The sequence below is a fragment of the Xenopus laevis genome, chromosome 7L (assembly GCF_017654675.1).
Source record: "Xenopus laevis strain J_2021 chromosome 7L, Xenopus_laevis_v10.1, whole genome shotgun sequence".
Classification (NCBI taxonomy): Eukaryota; Metazoa; Chordata; class Amphibia; order Anura; family Pipidae; genus Xenopus; species Xenopus laevis.
Genome location: NC_054383.1, coordinates 101,194,889 through 101,214,134, shown reverse-complemented (window position 1 = coordinate 101,214,134; position 19,246 = coordinate 101,194,889). Strand labels below are relative to the sequence as shown.

The following is a 19,246-nucleotide window of genomic DNA, read 5'->3' as shown; positions in this document are numbered from 1 at the left end:
AATAATAAATCATAATAATAATAAATAATAATAGTAAGAAATAGTAACATAATAGATGAGGTTGACAAAAGTACATTGAATTCAACCTTTTATTTAAAAAAACCCCAATTGAAGCCTCTCCAATTTACCCTTGATGGAAAGTAGGCCCAGTCAACTTTGTACTAAGAGTTCATTTTAGGAACTTATTTTCTCACTTTCCCACCCAACCCTTCTTGAAGTTTTCTAATGTATCTGCAGTAGAACTGATTCAGGGAGAAAAATCCACAACTCTTCCTGTAATAAAAATATTTTTTTGCAGCCTAAGATGAAACCTCCTTATTTAAAATAGATGTCCTCATTCTTAGCATGTCATAGAGGATTGCCTCTTTTTGAACCCTGAGGGGTTAAAATCTTTGAAATGGGTGTTCTTTAAAAATGGTGTAGGGACCCATAGGTTTAATTGCCCCCGTGGCTTCAATTCCCAGTGCCTCATTTCCTTGTTGCTGGGTTAAAACCCATGTACCATTTCTACTTATTTTGCATACCAAGTTCATTGGCCCTTAGGTTGATGACCATTTCTTGCATTACTGTAAAATAGGGATTTGCAGGGGTGGCCCTTCCTCTTTGCCTGCAGCAGTTAATCTGGTGGATGTCCATTGAGCCTGGAGTCAACAAGGCCCCAGAAGTGTTAGGCCCTGAAGGGACAACCCCTTTAAAGAAGTCGGGGAACAGGGACCCTGAGAACAAGGTTAGCTAGTGTGCAGGATAGCCACTGTTGTAGCACTCTCTAGAAGCAGGGAGGTCAGTGAGTTTAGTTATCAAGAGCAGCTTCAAGCTTTACCAAGTAGGATAGATGGAGTAGGTCTCCCGTAGGCTCTGCTTGCTTGTAGTGAAGGTAAAGTACTGACAAGGGAAACAGGGTGTATTTCTATCCCTGTTCAACGTCTATTGTAGGGATCCAGACCACATGAGGTACTGTCAACCTGGAAGGTGTATACTTTCAACTCCCCTTAACAAAGGGTCGGAGCCCTGAAAGTTGCGCTTCTGCGTTAAAAACTTTGCAAGGGTTTCCCTGCATCTACATGTCTTGTGTGCCAGTGTGCTTCTTTTACATATATATATTGGGAGGTTGCCGTATCGTCCATCATTGAGCACCAAGCTTACTATGTAAAATACAATACAATATGCAAGGGTGTGTGAGAGCCTTCCTGCTACGAGTATTCCATCAGTGGTGCCATTCTGTGCTGCATATGCTGCACCTGTGATTTACCTGGTATTTATTCTACTACCTCATGTGCTGTGACCATTCTAAACCCTGTTGCGCTTTTGCTGAATTAAGCCTGCTGTTTTGTTTGCAAAGAACCCCTGACGTCCATTTTTCTATTATTTCTACATCTTTGGCAGTATAGAGGTGTAGTTTAACAACAACCTCAGACTCTCTTTCCACATAGTGAAAACCCATCCTGCGTGGCCCATGGTCTACCTCACTAGTTGGTATCTGTCTTTTTAAGACAAATTAGGGTTACGGGGTTTAGTAAAAGGTAAGTACACCCTTTTGTTCATCATGAGTGCATTGAATAGGGCTTGCACAGAACATATTTTTGTGCCAGTTCTTAAATCACAAAAAGATCTTTGATGCTTGTGAGTTAGATCATTAGATTATTATACAACCCCATCCTTTCAGCCATCGTCATAACTGATTTGTTAGCAAGAAGTTATTTGTTCACTACTAACCTAACTCTCAGGACTAAACACAGAGTAGCTTCAGTTGCCCTGTTTAGCTCAAGAAATGACAGTAATCTATAGGTTTATAACATGATTCATACCAAACCATAGCAGCGGCTCGTGCCAGTTAATACAATGGCACTCGGACTTAGAAACAGTTAGTTGGGGAGTAGTGATTTTGTTTACACTTTTTCGAGTTTCACCACAAAAATGATGCCCATAGACTCCAATGGGTAAAAAATAGTCGTGCTACAAAAGAATTTGACTCGCTGCATCACGCAGCGAAAAAACTGATGCCCTTAGACTTAAATACATTTTGGTGAATTTTCAACATTTCATGTATTTTTGGCAATAACCTGAGAATAGCCGCCTGCCTCTTATATATAGTTATATATAATATATATATATATATATATAATTTAGGAATGCACCAAATCCACTAATTTGGGATTCGTGCAGCAAACTAAGTTTTTTTTTCATTGGAAAAAAAAAACTTCTTTTGTGATGAAAGGCACGATGATTCGCTACGCTGCACCCCTAATTTAGCATATGGCAAATTTGCTGGCCCAAGGATTTTGGGGAATCCAATCCTGCTGAAAAAGGCTGAATCACAAACCGAATCCTGGATTCGGTGCATGCCGCTAACTATAATACAATACCGTAGCTCATCATGTCCTGCAAACTTTGACTTTATAAAGTGTCTTGTGATGTCATCAAGTGTCTGGACTGGCCCGAGCGGGACCGGGAAAAACCCGGTGGGCCCCGACGCCTCATGGCTCGTGCCGGGGCGCAGACCCTCTTCTGATATACAGGATTCTAAAAAAAAAGTTTTCTTTCGGCGCGTCTGCGCATTGTTGTGCCCGCTGTTCCCGCATGCGCGGCCTGTGTGCGGGCTTCATGCGTGTGGCGCCGATCGGCACGTCACAGTAGGGGGGCCAGAGGGGGCCCTGGACGAGGTCGCGGGTGGGCCAGGGCGCCCTCAGTCCAAGCCTGGATGTCATCAGTCTGCTTGTGAAGTCATTTGCATCAAGTGACTCTCCATAACTTGTTGATTAAGAAAATAATTCTGGCCTTCAGCCTCATAGCTTTTGTAAAGTGGTGGAATTATTCTGTGACTTCCAGTACCGCTAAGATTGTTGGTTTAATAGGGATGCACCGAAAATCCAGTTGGTCAGGACTGGGCCTTTTTTAGCAGGATCGGTTCAAAATCCTGTGCATGGCGGCAAGCCAAAATCCTAATTTGGCATAATGTAAATTAGGATGTGGGAAGGGAAATATGTGAATTTTTGTCAGCAAAACAAGGAAGTAAAAAAACATTTCCCCCACTTTTTCCTTACCTCCGCCCTAATTTGAATATGCAGTATTCGGTTCAGTATTCGGGCCAAATCTTTGCAGTGAAGGATTTCCGGTGTGGATTCGGTGGTCATCCCTAGTGTTAGTGATTTGTCACCCCCTAATAAATAGGAATCAGTACATGTTTCTGGCTGTAGTGAGGACCGGCCCGGGGTGTCAGGTAGTAAATATAACTGGTCGATGCCTAAGCTTGTGGCACCCGCCAAGGTAAAATGACTTTACTTTCTTTTAAGTAGTGAGCTGTCTATGCCTGTCCTCTTCAGGAGCAGCCTACAATATAGCTAAATTAGTTTGAACTTTCTAGTCACTTGAGTAGTTTAATCCATAGGATTTTTCATATGGCTTTCGCTTCCGTCAGGTTTACATTTTCATTTAATACACAGAGCATTAGCGCCCTGTAGTATAGTGATAAATACCGATGTGTACCATCTCATTGGCACATTTTAATAGCATATCTGGTTTGGCGCATGCATGTAAACTGGGCAGTGCGTTTCTTACATCTTGGCAGGTGTACTGGATTTACCCACCTCTGCCTTTAAGCACTAGCATGACCGGTGCTTATGTATGAATGGGAATGGCAGGTAATTTTAGACATTTTGGGACAAGCCTTCTGAAACTAATAAAAGTTGCATCGGCCAACGGCATAAAAAACGAAGAGATTTAGGTCTAATACCCAACAAAAGATTATGGATAGACTGTGGTACAGTACCCTCTGTTTTTTGCTAGACGCAGTGAAAAGCCGATTAAGATAAAGAAAAGATATGGAGCCGTTAAGGTCATATATTGAGGGCAGTGATATTAGGCCTGCATTATATGGTACTGTTCTATCTGAGGTAACACAGTAACATAGGCATATAGTACATTTCTAGATTTATCTGTTTTCAATGGCTTTAGCTGAGATTGGTTTAAATGCTGTGCTTTGGAGTGACATGTGATTGTTTTTAGCCTACAGACCTGCATAATGCCCCCTACAAGCTGGATTTGTTGTTGTAAAATTCATCTGGGCAAATAAGAGATGGATTTAAGTGGCGGCAAGATGAGTTGATGGTCCATGCTCCACTGTGCGCGTAGGCTGGAGATCTCCAAGGTACAGTCATGTCGTTTTATGGCAGTAACTCTTTTTGTATCCTATTTTTAGTAGGGATGCGCTGAATCCAGGATTTGTTTCGGTTTTTTCGGGCAAGGAGATTTGCTTTTTCATGCAGGATTCCGCCCAATCTCGTACCTGGATGAACCTAATCCTTAAAGGAGACCATGCGATATATGAAACCCCCTAATTTTTGTAGGCATAATGTATACTATATAGGGTAGGTGCATCCGAAATCCAGGATTCGGTTCGGGATTCGTCCAGGATTTGCCTTTTTCAGCAAGGATTAGGTTCTGCTGAATCTTCTGCCGGCCAGAACTGAATGCCGGACCTTAATTTGGCTGCAAAATTAGGAGTAAAAGGAGGGAAATTCGCGTGGCTTTTGTCACAAAACAAGGAAGTAATTCTTTCCACCCTTAATTTGCATATGCAAATTAGGTTCGGTATTGCGATTCTTTCACAATAGGGACTTTGGTGGGGCATCCCTATTAGGGTTGGTTTTACTTTAGTTGTAAATTCATATTGTCTTCAAAATTAGGCCCCTTTATTTTGAAATCCCCATCAGATGTTCTCTTCTTTTTCAATAAGGGTGGGTGTGTCTGTGTCCTAAAGTCCGCTGTGGCCAGAGGCACAGTAGAAGTAGGAGTGGGATACCAATCAGCAGCCATGCAGTCACAAAGCAAAGGCATGCTTCAGTTCCCTATCAGGTCAGCCTAGCTGCTGATTGGTTCCTATCCTACAAGTGCAGTGGTACAGAGTGCCGCAGGCTCGCCCTGCACAGGCCTGGGAAAGGAGGCAGCAGGAAGTGGATGACAGATGGCAAGGACTAGAGGGTTAATTGCAGAATAACCAAAACACAACTTTTTAAAAAGAAACTTCCTTCTATAATCTAAAAAGAGTTTAAATAACACTGGTACATTCTTTGTTTTTTTACATAATATGTTTCGCTTTAAAATCATGGTGACTATTTCGTCACAAAACAGGGAAGGTAAAAAACATTTTTAAGTGAACTCGGCGCGATCCTGATTTTTATATGCAAATTAGGATTTGGATTTGGTTCTGTAATTCAGCCGAATCTATCACAAAGGATTGCGGGGTTTGGCCGAATCCAAAGTAGTAGGATTCAGATGGCATCCTTAATTTTAGCTGCCAGAAAAAATACACTTATGTTCCCTCGAGTGTATTCTTTTTAGATATCCATGTAAGTGCTCGTTACTGGACTATGGCAACTAATAACCTTAGATTTTGTGTCACGCGTGCTCATGCAGGACTTATTTCGTTATGACAGTATCTGGTATAAACAGCTACTTGCAGACGCTCATTCCATAGTTTTAGTTGGCATCAGTTCAAATTGATGCAGATTTATAAATGATTATAGTGCCTAGACTTTTGCTCACACAACATATTATCAGTTTGCATATGGTAGCAGTTGTGGGCTGAAACTGAGGCAAACATCATTGTACTAGGGTCATTGAAAAGTTTCTACTTATATGTTGGCTTAGGCAGCATGCAATCTGAAAACAGAATTACGTATGGATTAACCTCATCTGATACAAGAGTGTCATCAAAATGTATTAATTCTGTTTGTGAGATGATTCCATTTGGTTAACTGGATGACCCTGCACCCCCCCCCCAAATACACATGATCAGATCTGTCTAGATGTCTCCTATTTCTTCTAATAAATGGTTATGGCCTTCATATAGCTGCTTCAAGGCCATATGTATCTATATATATTTCAAGAGGACTAATTGCAAGTAAAAAACATCACCCAAGGAGATTTAAAGGGAATGTCAACCGAAAAAATTATTTTGCATACTAAAAGAAAACATAATTCTAAGCAACTTTACAATATACATTCATGACATTTTTTCGATGGTTTTTAAGTTCTTTGTATATGTATTGCTACTGAAAGCAGTGTTTGTCCCTTTCTATTTCTCTGCCCTGATGGCTCAGACTGTTTGAATACAATGTAAGACAAGGCAGCTGATTAGCAGACCTGTCTTTGATGGGGATCCAAGACTTTTGCAACATTATTTTAAAAAGTAACACCCAGGAGTTATGCAAATGCTGCTTTCAATAACCATTATTTTACAAATAGCTTTAAAAGCACTGAACATTTTGATCTAATATATATTGGAAAGTTGCTTAGAATCATGTTTTCTTTTATTAGGCAAATTTTTATTTTTGGGGTTGACTTGTCCTTTACCTATATAGCTGTGACTTGAATAGTTGGATTGGCAGCTGATGGTGCTCATGTGGGTAATTGGTTCTCTCTTACTCTGTCACAGCAGGCACCTAATCTTATCGAGCAGATATTAATGTGATTCTGTAAATCACATTAAAGGGGTTGTTCACCTTTGAGTTAACTCATGGTATGATGTAGAGAGTGATATTCTGAGACAATTTGCAATTGTTTTTCATTTTCTAATAGTTTTTCAGTCATTTAGCTTTTTGTTCGGCAGCTTCCAGATTGCAATTTCAGCAAACTGGTTGCTAGGGTCCAAATTACCCTAGCAACCATGCATTGATTTGAATAGTAGACAGGCATATGAAAAGGAGAGGGCCTGAATTGAGAGCATTTCTTTTTAGTTACCCCATTTGAAAACTGGAAAGAGACAGTAAAAAGGCAAATAATTCAAAAACTATAAAAAAAAACTGTGAAGACCAATTAAAAAGTTGCTTAGAATTAGCCATTCTATACCATACTGAAAATGAATTTAAAGGTGAATGACCCCTTTAGTAAAGCATAATGGGAAACTGTGGTTTAATAAGAGTACAGCAGACCATGTGACTAAGGGTGCCTAGTAAGGACCTGCATTTGTCCAGCACTGTCCTTGCTGCCTGCACTTGTGCCAACCATCTGCATAATGAGGGCTCTGGCGAGTAACATTGACATGGCCAGGTTCATACTGTCTGCTATTGTTCCATGCAGGGCTCCTCCTTTTTCTGCTTGCTTTGCCTACTCTTGTGTTTTGTAGCATTTAATGTGTCCTGACTATTGGTACTGGAAGGGTAGATAATCCAGTCGCAGTATGTTTTAAAGGGGTTCTTCACCTTTAAATTATCTTTTAGTATGATGTAGAGAGGGATATTCTGAGACAATTTGCAATTGGTTTTCATTTTATATTATTAGTGGTTTTTGATTTATTTAGCTTTTTATTTTGCAATTTTTGCCATCTGGTTGTTAGGGTCCAAATTACCCTAGCAACCATGCACTGATTTGAATAAGAGACTGGAATAGGAGAGGTCTGAATAGAAAGATGAGTAATAAAAAGTAGCAATAACAATACATTTGTAGCCTTACAGGGCATTTGTTTTTTTAGATGGGGTCAGTGACCCCCATTTGAAAACTGAATAGAGTCAAAGAAGGCAAATAATAAAAAAAATGGGAAAAAAAGGCCAAATGAAAAGATGCTTAGAATAAGCCATGCTATAACTTGCTAAAAGTTAGCTTAAAGGGGTGGTTCACCTTTTAGTATGTAATAGAATGACCAATTCCAAGCAACTTTTCCATTGGTTTTCATTATTTATTTTTTATAGTTTTATAATTATTTGCCTTTTTCTCCTTCTCTTTTCAGCTTTGAAATGATCGTCGCTGACCCCATCTATAAAGCAAATGTTCTGTAAGGCTACAAATGTATTGTTACTGCTAATTTTTATTTCTCCTATTTCTAGTAAGGTCCTCTCCTCTCACATGTGCAGTTCATAGAAAAAAATGTCACAAACAAATAAAGCATAAGAATTCCAATCACCACTTTAGTTAATGTAAATAAAACTTTCTGTAAGTGTTCCTTAACAAATGTAAGCCCTAATTTTGTACATACTTGGTTGCACCCACCACACGCGGGATACTTGGAGGGAAAGAGGCAGCTGATTAACAGACCTGTCTTTGCTGGGGATCCAAGACTTTTGCAACATTATTTTAAAAGTAACAACCAGGAGTTATTCAAATGCTGCTTTCGATAACCATTAATTTTTACAAATAGCTTTAAAAGCACTGAACATTTTTTATATGTATATCGGAAAGTTGCTTAGAATCATGTTTTCTTTTATTAGGCAAATTATTATTTTGGGGTTGACTTGTCCTTTAACTATATAGCTGTGACTTGAATAGTTGGATTGGCAGCTGATGGTGCTCATGGGGGTATTGGTTCTCTCTTTACTCTGTCACAGCAGGCACCTATCTTATCGAGCAGATATTAATGTGATTCTGTAAATCACATTAAAGGGGTTGTTGACCTTTGAGTTAACTCATGGTATGATGTAGAGAGTGATATTCTGAGACAATTTGCAATTGTTTTTCATTTTCTAATAGTTTTTCAGTCATTTAGCTTTTTGTTCGGCAGCTTCCAGATTGCAATTTCAGCAAACTGGTTGCTAGGGTACAAATTACCCTAGCAACCATGCATTGATTTGAATAGGAGACAGGCATATGAAAAGGAGAGGGCCTGAATTGAGAGCATTTATTTTTAGATAACATCAGTTACCCCATTTGAAAACTGGAAAGAGACAGAAGAAAAAGGCAAATAATTCAAAAACTATAAAAAAAAATAAACTGTGAAGACCAATTAAAAAGTTACTTAGAATTACCCATTCTATACCATACTGAAAATTAATTTAAAGGTGAATGACCCCTTTAGTAAAGCATAATGGGAAACTGTGGTTTAATAAGAGTACAGCAGACCATGTGACTAAGGGTGCCTAGTAAGGACCTGCATTTGTCCAGCACTGTCCTTGCTGCCTGCACTTGTGCCAACCATCTGCATAATGAGGGCTCTGGCGAGTAACATTGACATGGCCAGGTTCATACTGTCTGCTATTGTTCCATGCAGGGCTCCTCCTTTTTCTGCTTGCTTTGCCTACTCTTGTGTTTTGTAACATTTAATGTGTCCTGACTATTGGTACTGGAAGGGTTGATAATCCAATCGCAGTATGTTTTAAAGGGGTTCTTCACCTTTAAATTAACTTTTAGTATGATGTAGAGAGAGATATTCTGAGACAATTTGCAATTGGTTTTCATTTTTTATTATTGGTGGTTTTTGAGTTATTTAGCTTTTTATTTTGCAATTTTTGCCATCTGGTTGTTAGGGTCCAAATTACCCTAGCAACCATGCACTGATTTGAATAAGAGACTGGAATAGAAGAGGCCTGAATAGAAAGAGTAGTAATAAAAAGTAGCAATAACAATACATTTGTAGCCTTACAGGGCATTTGGTTTTTTTTTTGATGGGGTCAGTGACCCCCATTTGAAAACTAAATAGAGTCAGAAGAAGAAGGCAAATAATAAAAGAGATAAAAGATGCTTAGAATTAGCCATTCTATAACTTGCTAAAAGTTAGCTTAAAGGGGTGGTTCACCTTTTAGTATGTAATAGAATGACCAATTCTAAGCAACTTTTCCATTGGTTTTCATTATTTATTTTTTATAGTTTCATAATTATTTGCCTTTTTCTTCTTCTCTTTCCAGCTTTCAAATGGGCATCGCTGACCCCATCTATATAGCAAATTTCTCATATTTTCTAGTAAGGTCCCCTCAGGGCTGGAACTAGGGGTAGGTAGAGTAGGCACGTGCCTAGGGCGCAAAGCTGGGAGGGCGCCAGGCACGTACCTCCTCTGTCGACTAAGTCCGTTTCCCTTCTTTGCCCGACTCTATGCCTTTTTCGCGCTTTGTGCGCACGCGAGCGTAGATTCGCACATGCGCGCGCACACTACACAGGCGCCGAGCCTGCCTAGGGCGTCTGCCCAGCGTGGCCCGGCACTGGGTCCTCTCCTATTAACATTCCCGTTTCTTATTCAAATAAATGCATGGCTGCTACAGAAATTTGGATCCTAGTTACCAGATTATTTATAAGAATGAGAATGATGGAGAATGAAGAGCTGCTAAGTAAAAAAGCTAAATAACTCAAAAACTACAAATAATAAAAAATGAAAACCAATTGCAAATTGTCTCTGAATATCACTCTCTACATCATACTAAAAGTTCACTCAAAGGTGAACAACCCCTTTAAGTTGAAATCCACCCATGTGCACAGTGACAGATGCCATTCATATCCAAGCTAAGAGTGACAGGAATTGCATTATGTATTATCATTGTTTTTCTGCCACTGTAGAAAATGCTTCCTCTGGTGTTCGCCTCATTCCATCTTTAAAGGAGAACTAAACCCCCCTTTAGCCAAAAGTCCCCACTGGCCCCCCTCCCTGCCTACCCTCTGCACAGTCTTACCCCCGAATTGTGTCCCCTCTAGAAATACTGACCGCACATGCAGAGTCTTCGGGTCTTCTTCCCTTCAGCAATTTCCGTTACTGTCGGCGCATGCGCAGTTGCCGAGAACCGGAAGATTGCTCCATTTGCGCATGCGCCACTATGGCACTGACATTATGAATAGTGCAGAAGAGCCAAAGATGTTGCCTGTGAGCTCCGCTGCTCTGACTCTGTATGTGCTGTCAGTATTTCTAGAGGGGACACAATTCGGGTAAGACTGTGTAAGGGGCAGGCAGGGAGTGGGGCCAGCGAACGGGGGCCAGTGGGGACTTTTGGCTAAAGGGGGGTTTAGTTCTCCTTTATTCTCGTTATCTCTTGTTTTCATTGCTTATCAATAAACAGATCTTCCATGCAGCAATGTGATAAATGTTTATGAGGAACAAGGTGAAGCAGAGCACACTCTAATATCTTCACAGAGAACGCCTGGTGCACAGGGTAGAGGTACGGCAACCCCCAATATATAGTAGAATAAGAAAAACTCGGGCACTCGAGGCAAGTTAAATGCAGGGTTTCCCCTTGCTTTTATTTCTTGTGCAGACGTGCAACGTTTCGGGGTGACCCCCCTTCAAGCATACATACTGACCATAGTGCAAACAATATAAAGAGTGACCAACTAAATTAATTAGCATACACAATTACCAACATTCAGTTTGAAAGGCAAAGCTCTCGAACAATCACCTTATAGCATGTGACGAAAAGTTGTTTTTTAAAAAAAAACTTTAAAAAACATCACACAATATTACATAACAACATGTTGTTTAGAACAGCAAAAATTCTGTGAAAAAGTCCACTCTTTATATTGTTTGCACTATGGTCAGTATGTATGCTTGATAAAGGGGGTCCCCCCGAAACGTTGCACGTAATTCTGGAGAAAAATACTTCACAGGGGACAGTTCTCCAGCTTCTCCTCAAAAAATATTGAAACTCAGAAACACCTATTTTCCTTCCTTTCACCCTCCCCTAATGAATGTTGAAACATAAATGTGTACACTTTGGGGCATATGTATAAAGGTGAAAAAACATCAGCCATCACCAATTTAATGCCATCATACCCAGTGTAAAATCACATGTATTTATCAATCTATGTAATGAGTTATATGAATGTAGAGCAGAGGATAGAATTCTAATGTGAAACAAGTTATTATTTTGCAGACGAAAAAAAAAGCTCAGCAGTGCAGCTTTTCATATAATCTTTTACACTGCTTTTAGTAGCGGTATAGGATCTGTTATCACAAAACCCATTATCCAGAATGCTCCTAATTACGAAAAAAGGCTGTCTCCCATAGACTCCATTTTAACCAAATAATCCAAATTTTTAAAAATAATTTCCTTTTTCTCTGTAATAATAAAACAATACCTTGTACTTGATCCAAACGAAGATCATTATTGGAAGCAAAATCAACCTATTGGGTTTATTTAATGTTTACATGATTTTATAGTAGACTTAAGGTATAAAGTTCCAAATTACGGAAAGATCTGTTATCCAGAAAACCCCATATCCTTAGTATTCTGGATAATAGGTCCCATACCTATACCATAAATTCTTTTCCCCCTGGAATTTGTCCTGTTATGACAGGTGTGTTGAGAGGTACAATGAAATGGCATCATTTTCAGCGCTAGTGGTTTTATTTTGTGTTCTATTTTACACACTGATATAAAAGTACCTCTTAGACATCTATGCTCAAATTCTGATGAATTATTCATTACAGTGATGCTCATGTCACCCTATAGCTGTAGTAGAATAACAATGGATACACTGGGTGCTGTGGGGATTGCAAGGTTCTTAACCTCCTGGTCTTGCCTCAGGTTTGAACATGATTAATTATTTCCTCCATTCACTAAAGTTGGTTCTATAAAAATGAATATCATCTGATCCTTACAGCAGAAAAGGCCAGATGTAATTGTGAATATTGGTTGCAGGGCAGTTATCAAATAGAGTGGTATTACAAACAGATTATGTTTAATTATTTACCTGGTATGTTGGATTTGCATGCACTTGATTGCAGGTTGAACCGAAACATGTATTAGTGCAAGTAACTTTGTGAATAACATATAAATGTATACAATTTTGCACCTGTGTAAATGACCTCTATTCTCTTTAACTGTGTGTGTGTAATTACATACACATATGCATATGACTAACTCTAAATTTCCACCCTTTTTCTTTGCAGGCAGTTTCTAGCAAAAACACAGACAAAAAGTCTCCAAAGAAGTTGGAAAATGATGAAAAGGATCTGATGGAATCTGATGAACAGGAATTCATAAACAAAACCGACAACACAGCGTCTAATGAAAGCAATGCTGGAAACGTTAATACATGTCCTTCTGCATCCCCCTTTTCTGATTTGAATGAGGTTTCACGTAATGGCTTAACAGATGACAGCGAGGATGGAGTAGGGTTTAGTCACAAAACGTCCTCTGAACCCTCTAAAGTAAGAGAGGTTTATCTGAATGGCAGTCCATTTGTAGATGAAGACAGCAATCAACCGATGCCTCTGGGGCTCTTTTTTGAAAATGCAGATCTAATGCAGGTGAGTTTTCCTTGATGTCTATCAAACATAATTTTATCATCCATCCTAATATATATTAATATTGCATTAGCACACGTGTGTAGTTATCTGTGGAGGTTCTGAGCATTATCAAATGTCCTATGAACCACCAAACTAATTGACAGGGTCATACGTGTGCAGTTCTACATAAACACACAGACTGACACACTTAATAAACGCACGCACTTGCACATCTTATCCAGAAAGAAGCTCACCTGCAAGTATGGCGTAGTGCTGATGCTTTAAAGGGGTCGTTCACCTTTGAGTTAACTTTTAGCATGATGTAGAGAGTGATATTCTGAGTCAATTTGCAATTGGTTTTCATGTTTTATTATTTGTGGGTTTCTTTGGAGTTATTTAGCAGCTCTCCTGTTTGCAATTTCAGCAATCTGGTTGCTATGGTCCAAATTACCCTAGCAACCATGCATTGATTTGAATAAGAGACTGGAATATAAATAGAGGTCTGAATAGAAAGATGAGGAATACAAAGTAGCAATAGCAATAAATGTGTAGCCTTATGGAACATTTGTTTTAGATGGGATGGGGTCAATGTCCCCCCCATTTGAAAGCTGGAAAGAGTCAGAAGAAAAAGGCAAATAATTAAAAAACTATAAGAAATAAATAATAAAGACAAATTGTGTTGTCCAATTGTCCATCCTCTAGCATACTAAACGTTAACTTCAAGGTGAACAACAAGATAATCAGTGCCACTGCAAAAAGAAACCAGAAGATAGTAATAAGAAGTATATAGGGACAGAAGTGAGACTATGGGGAGTAGCAGAATGTATAAATGGGAAGAAAAGCAAAATGATTAAAACAAAAGGAGGCTGTAGAAGCTGGAGATTTAGAGAACCACAAGGTGAACCACAGGAAGAGGTAAGAGGTATAGAAATATGGGGGGAAAATGTAAAAATGCATGAAAGAAAGGATATCTGGGATGAAAAATGATGTAAGAGAAGCACATAATAGAAATGCTGGAATTGCAAAGGGATAGTGGAGTGTAGGACAATTGGTGGGTACTCACCCAGACCTTTAGAACTCTCAAGTAGCAGGTGCACGTGCAAAGTTGTCCACTCCAACTGGCTTGAATACTTAAAGTGATACTGACCCTAAAAATGTTCTACATTAAAAGTTACCTATAGGTTATGTTGATCATTTTTTGCTGATAGTTCTGCTTAATTGTCACTTGAAGTTTCTAAACCTGACTGTTTTGGCAACCTGACTGTCCCTTCTTAACCTGTCAGTTTCTAATGCTAACGGACTCCTACTGCACAAATATAGCAGCCCCCTCATAGAAGAACAGGGTATATGGATTTTTTTTATTATTCTATCTATTCAGGCCTCTCCTGTTCATATTCCAGTCTCTTATTCAAATTAATGCATTGTTGCTAAGGTTATTTGGACCCTAGCATAACCCTAGCAACCAGATTGATGAAAGAGAAAACTGGAAAGCTGCTGAATAAAAAGCGAAATAACTCAAAAACCACAAATAATAAAAAATCAAAACCAAATTGTCTCAGAATATCACTCTCGATATCATACTAAAAGTAGCATGCAGTCCTAGCGGCTTCTGTAAATTGTGTTCTATGATGGCAAGTGAGGTTGGGGTTGGCACAGAGCCAATAAAAAAAGCTACAAGATGAGCCTGGCCAAAATGGACTTGAAAGAACACTGCATGACTGGATCAATTTTTGCCGTGTCCTGTGAAGTTTTAAAATTCGTACAGATGCCAAGGGCTACTTTGGATTCCTTATCCATTTAAATGCAATAATCTATTATTATATTTTTTTTTAAATTATTTTTCCCAGTAGTCACTATTTATTTTCACATTTCATGCACATTCATATGATTAAAATGTTTGTGGTTTCTGTTAGGACCTGCCACCTGCTGTGCTTCGATGAGCAGAAGAGAGTTCAGAAACCTGCATTTTAGAGCAAAGGAAGAGGAGGAAGATGATGATGATGATGATGACTATACTGACGGCTTGGTTAAGGAAGGAAATATTTAAATAAGGTATGGGTTTTGTTTCATATTTTTGTTGGGCAACTGGCACTGCAGGCACTTCTTATTCATGTAAATGGGAAAGGTGTTTCCTATAGCTGCCACTGGTGTGTTGGTTGGGATCAACCTGAAACACACCTGAAATGAGTGGAAAGTGACTGCAGGAGTCCAGAGCATTTGACGTGATCACAGTGGTGCATTGGGCCACACATTTTTATTTATAGGTCACAAACAAAGATGTGAAAAACACTGTGCTCCTGATACATATACACTATTAATTTGCAGTACACATGTGTTAGGATGACACACAAAGCACTAAGTTCAAAAGGAGGGGGGTCCTTGCTGCAGGGGGCTACTTGAAAGCCTCCATACTTGCTATAAATGAATCCAAAAAAACACTCCTTAAAAAAGTAAAAATGAATACATGAAGTGCCCTTTTTTGTATATATATTTATTTTTTTTTTGATTTGCATATATTAATTTGAGCAGGACAGGGGAAACAGGTGGGCTATTCTTGTTCACCTACCTTGAGGCTTGAGCTGAGATTTAATTGATGTATATACTGGACTGCAGGGCCAGACTTCCAATCTGTGAGTTCTGGCAGGCTGCTGTAAGATGCTGGAGACAGTCATTGTTTATTGGGCAGGTGGAAAGCTGAATGAGCTTCTCTGTACTGGGAATGCCAGCAGTGGCGTAACTAGATATTACTGGGCCCCACAGCAAATTATTTTTCAGGCCCCCAAAATGTTTAGAGATTGACTTGTTTCTCCAATATTTATTGAAATTGTATATGAATTAGGGCCTCATGGGGCCCCTATACCTCCTGGGCGCCCCTGCAGCCGCAGGGTCTGCTTCCTCTATAGTTACGCCCCTGAATGCCAGGGCCTGTTCTGAATCCCAGTCTGGATTTGCTGGCCTGTAGCAAGAAAGGCAGCATTACTGTACTTTGTATGTACCAGATGTATTCACCAGACATGAAATCAAGCTGGCCATTGGCTGCCGACCTGACCACTACAGATTGAGTTGGTAGCTTATTGGCCTATGTATGAGCCATAACTGGTCTGCCCAGGACCCTTATTGTGATCTGACTGTTGGCCCAGAGGTTAGATGTTTGACTGATTTGGCCTCCCAAGTAGTAGGCCAAATTAGGTTGATCCAAAACAAACCCCCACTTGTTTGGCAACCTAACCAATCAAAGCAAATCATCTAGTGCCTGTTTAACTTAATTGGTGTGAAAGTGCTTGTGTAATTGTGTTAAACCATACATCAAACATATTAAGGCAATTAAAATGATCATTTTCTTTTTCTGTTCTAGGATTCTGCAGAGCCAAGCTTGAATGTGTGTGTCCGGGGGAATCCAGAAGTATAAATATTTGTCCCAATCCTAAACTTCAGAGTCATTTAATAAGACACGAAGAACAATGTTGATTCATTAGAGTCTTTATTAACGTAATATTTTATATTAAACTCAAAATGAAGTAGGCTGTTTAAGCCTAATTTTCCCCCCCTCCTTGGACCCAACACACTCCCTAGCTAAACCTGACAACTTGCAATGGTTTGTTTCCACAAGGTATTTAGCTGTAAATGTAAGTTGTACAAATCAAAAAAAAGTTTCTGGAGCTGGGAATGGATTTGTGGTATTTTGATGTATAGTAATTTACATTTAATAGGATAAATCTAGATCTTCTACAAGTGGTTCATATGCAGTAGATCCTAAACATATCTTAGTGCAGCTTTTTTTCTCTCCTTCGATTGCTTGTGTAAATTGTTTTTATTAAATAATTTGAATTTTAAAAAGCTTTATTCTGAACTGACACCAAATAAAACGGTAAGGCATAGATGTAAAATTAAATTTTAAGACAGCACTGTATAAACACTGGTGCTAAATGAGGTTACAACTAAACGGTTTATTAGTGCATCAAACATGAACTCTCACGTTCCCCTGGACTCATAAGTAACGTAGCAGCTGCATGGACAATGTTTGTATAGAATCTCTTTTCTTCTGAGTATGTTTATAAAACACCAGAAAATATAAGTGCAATTATTCTTACTTGCATCATAACCAAAGATATACAAACTGTTAAGCAAGGAATAAGAGATAAAATTTGATTTTCCCAAAACTTCAGCATTTCTAAAAGAAATCGTACACTTCTAAAAAAAATGGCAATGACAAAATCCAGGAACTCAAGACAGTTCTTAATATCTAAAATGTCAAATATTATAACGCCAGAAATGAATGTGTTAATTTGTAATAGTTTGAAAGTGCCTGAAAATCATTTGTATGTCACTGGCCCTGACAAAAATCAATTACTTAAAGGGGTTGTTCACCTTTAAATTTACTTTTAGTATGATGATATTCTGAAACAATTTACTCTTGGTTTACTTTTTTTTTTATTATGTTTATAATTTTTAAGTTATTTAGCTTTTTATTCAGCAGTTCTCTACTTTTCTGTTTCAGCAATCTGGTTGCTATTGTCTCAATTACCCTAACAACCATTCATTGATTTGAACATGAGACTGCAGTATGAATTGGAGAAGGCCTGCATAGAAAGATGAGTAATAAAAGTAGCAATGACAATAAATGTGTAGCCTTACAGAGCATTTGATTTTTACATGGGGTCAGTGACCCCCATTTGAAAATTGTAAAGAGTTAGAGGAAGAGGCCATAATCAAAAAAATACAGAAAAATAACCCAGAAAAAATGAAGGCCAATTCAAATGTTGCTTAGAATTCGCCATTCTATACAATACTAAAATATGATTTAAAGATAATTCACCTTTAAGTTAAGACCCCTCCCAAACGTCACTGCTGTCTCCAGTACAGTCCTGTTTGCTCTACCTGTTCCCAAACAGCAGAGTAGCACAGCAGGGGTTGAGGGTGTAGGCAATCATTTGAAGAGAAGATTGAGTGATGCAAGATGGAGCCAACAACCCCTGCTGTATTTCTCTGTCGTTTGGAAACAGGTAGGGCACAATAGGTAGGGTCCTTACCTAATGAAATGACATTCATATTCCATTCATATTTCCATTTTTCTTTTTAATGGGATATTTTACACACATTTATTTACATGCTTGGTTCATAAACCAGTTTATATACAGGTCCTTTTCAACTTAGGCCTCCAGTTTTGCTTTCTGTAATAATATAAACTGTATTCTATTATCTACTTACACAATTAGAATATTCTGATTAATGCAAACAGAATGGGGGACTCCTTTCCCAGTCTTGAGATACACTGGAATATAAGGGAAGCGATTAGAAAGATTTATAACAAATCTTTAATGTTGAGTTTATTTGCTGATCAGAATTATAAATATGCACAAAATCTGTTAAGGATCCGTCCTGTGTATTGACAAATAACGTCAGGTAACTTGTAATTGGTATATAAGGGTGTTTTTTGTTAAAGACTGTACTAGTGATTTGGGCTTGTCCTGCATTTCTGGTACATTTCATTTCTTGTAGAGGCCCAAAGGGCACATGTAATTTATGTTGACAACACGCTTTATGACCAAAATAAATATTGATTGTTCTGTACATGTTTCTTACGTTATTTTGATACTTGGCTCATAATCAAATTCTGAATGTAACCGACTTTAAAACATTCATTCAGGAGTGTGTGTGTGTGTGTTTGTGTGCGCGCAGTACTGCATAGCCACATGGATTAAAGGAGAAGGAAAGCTACAAAGGCAGTTTATTACCAATAGATTAGCCACAACAGTGCAAGCTAGAACACCATTTTTATTCTTTAGAATGATTTTCCATACCTGAGTAAACAGCTCTAGACACTCTGTTCTCTAGGATAGCAGCTGCCAAATTAGCTTGGTGTGACATCACTTCCTGCCTGAGTCTCTCCCTGCTTGCTCTGAGTTCAGATTACAGCAGGGAGGGAGGGGGAGAGGAGCAAACTGAGCATGCTCAAGCCCAAGCCCTGGAGGTTTAAGTTGAAAACAGGAAGTCTGATACAGAAGTCCATGTAAACACGATATAAGGAAAGAAATGCAGTGTTTCTTTTGACATAGGACTCAGAGCAGCATTACTTTAAGAGTTTGCTAGTGTATTTATATAGACCTTTCTGATAAAGCTTACTTAGTTTTTACCTTTCCTTCTCCTTTAACTGATAGGTCTGCTGTATTTAGAGCAGATTCAAAAGTCTGCTTGTTTCGAAGTGATAAGCCTCGGTTTTGGACTATGCTCACTGCGTTTTGCATTTCCAAGTCCAGAAACCGATGGCTTTCCCCTTCGATATAGGGTTGCCTGCATTGGGCAGCACTTTATATAAGATGGAAGGGCAGG

The 19,246-nt window shown here is 38.8% G+C and overlaps 1 protein-coding gene and 1 pseudogene across 2 annotated transcripts in view; both read left to right on the top strand.

Moving 5' to 3' along the window:
* The window catches only part of LOC121395584 (UPF0688 protein C1orf174 homolog), a 66,187-nt gene that overhangs the window by 21,859 nt on the left and 25,082 nt on the right, over positions 1-19,246 (top strand). The window contains exon 4 of one of the 2 annotated variants that reach the window (XM_041569395.1): positions 16,272-18,487. The exons of the other annotated variant lie outside the window; for it this stretch is intronic. The gene's annotated coding sequence lies outside the window, so the exon portion shown is untranslated. Of the gene's footprint in view, positions 1-16,271; positions 18,488-19,246 lie in introns of those variants that run through there. 2 annotated transcript variants of the gene reach the window in all.
* On the top strand, positions 4,109-14,963 carry LOC121395485 (annotated as a pseudogene).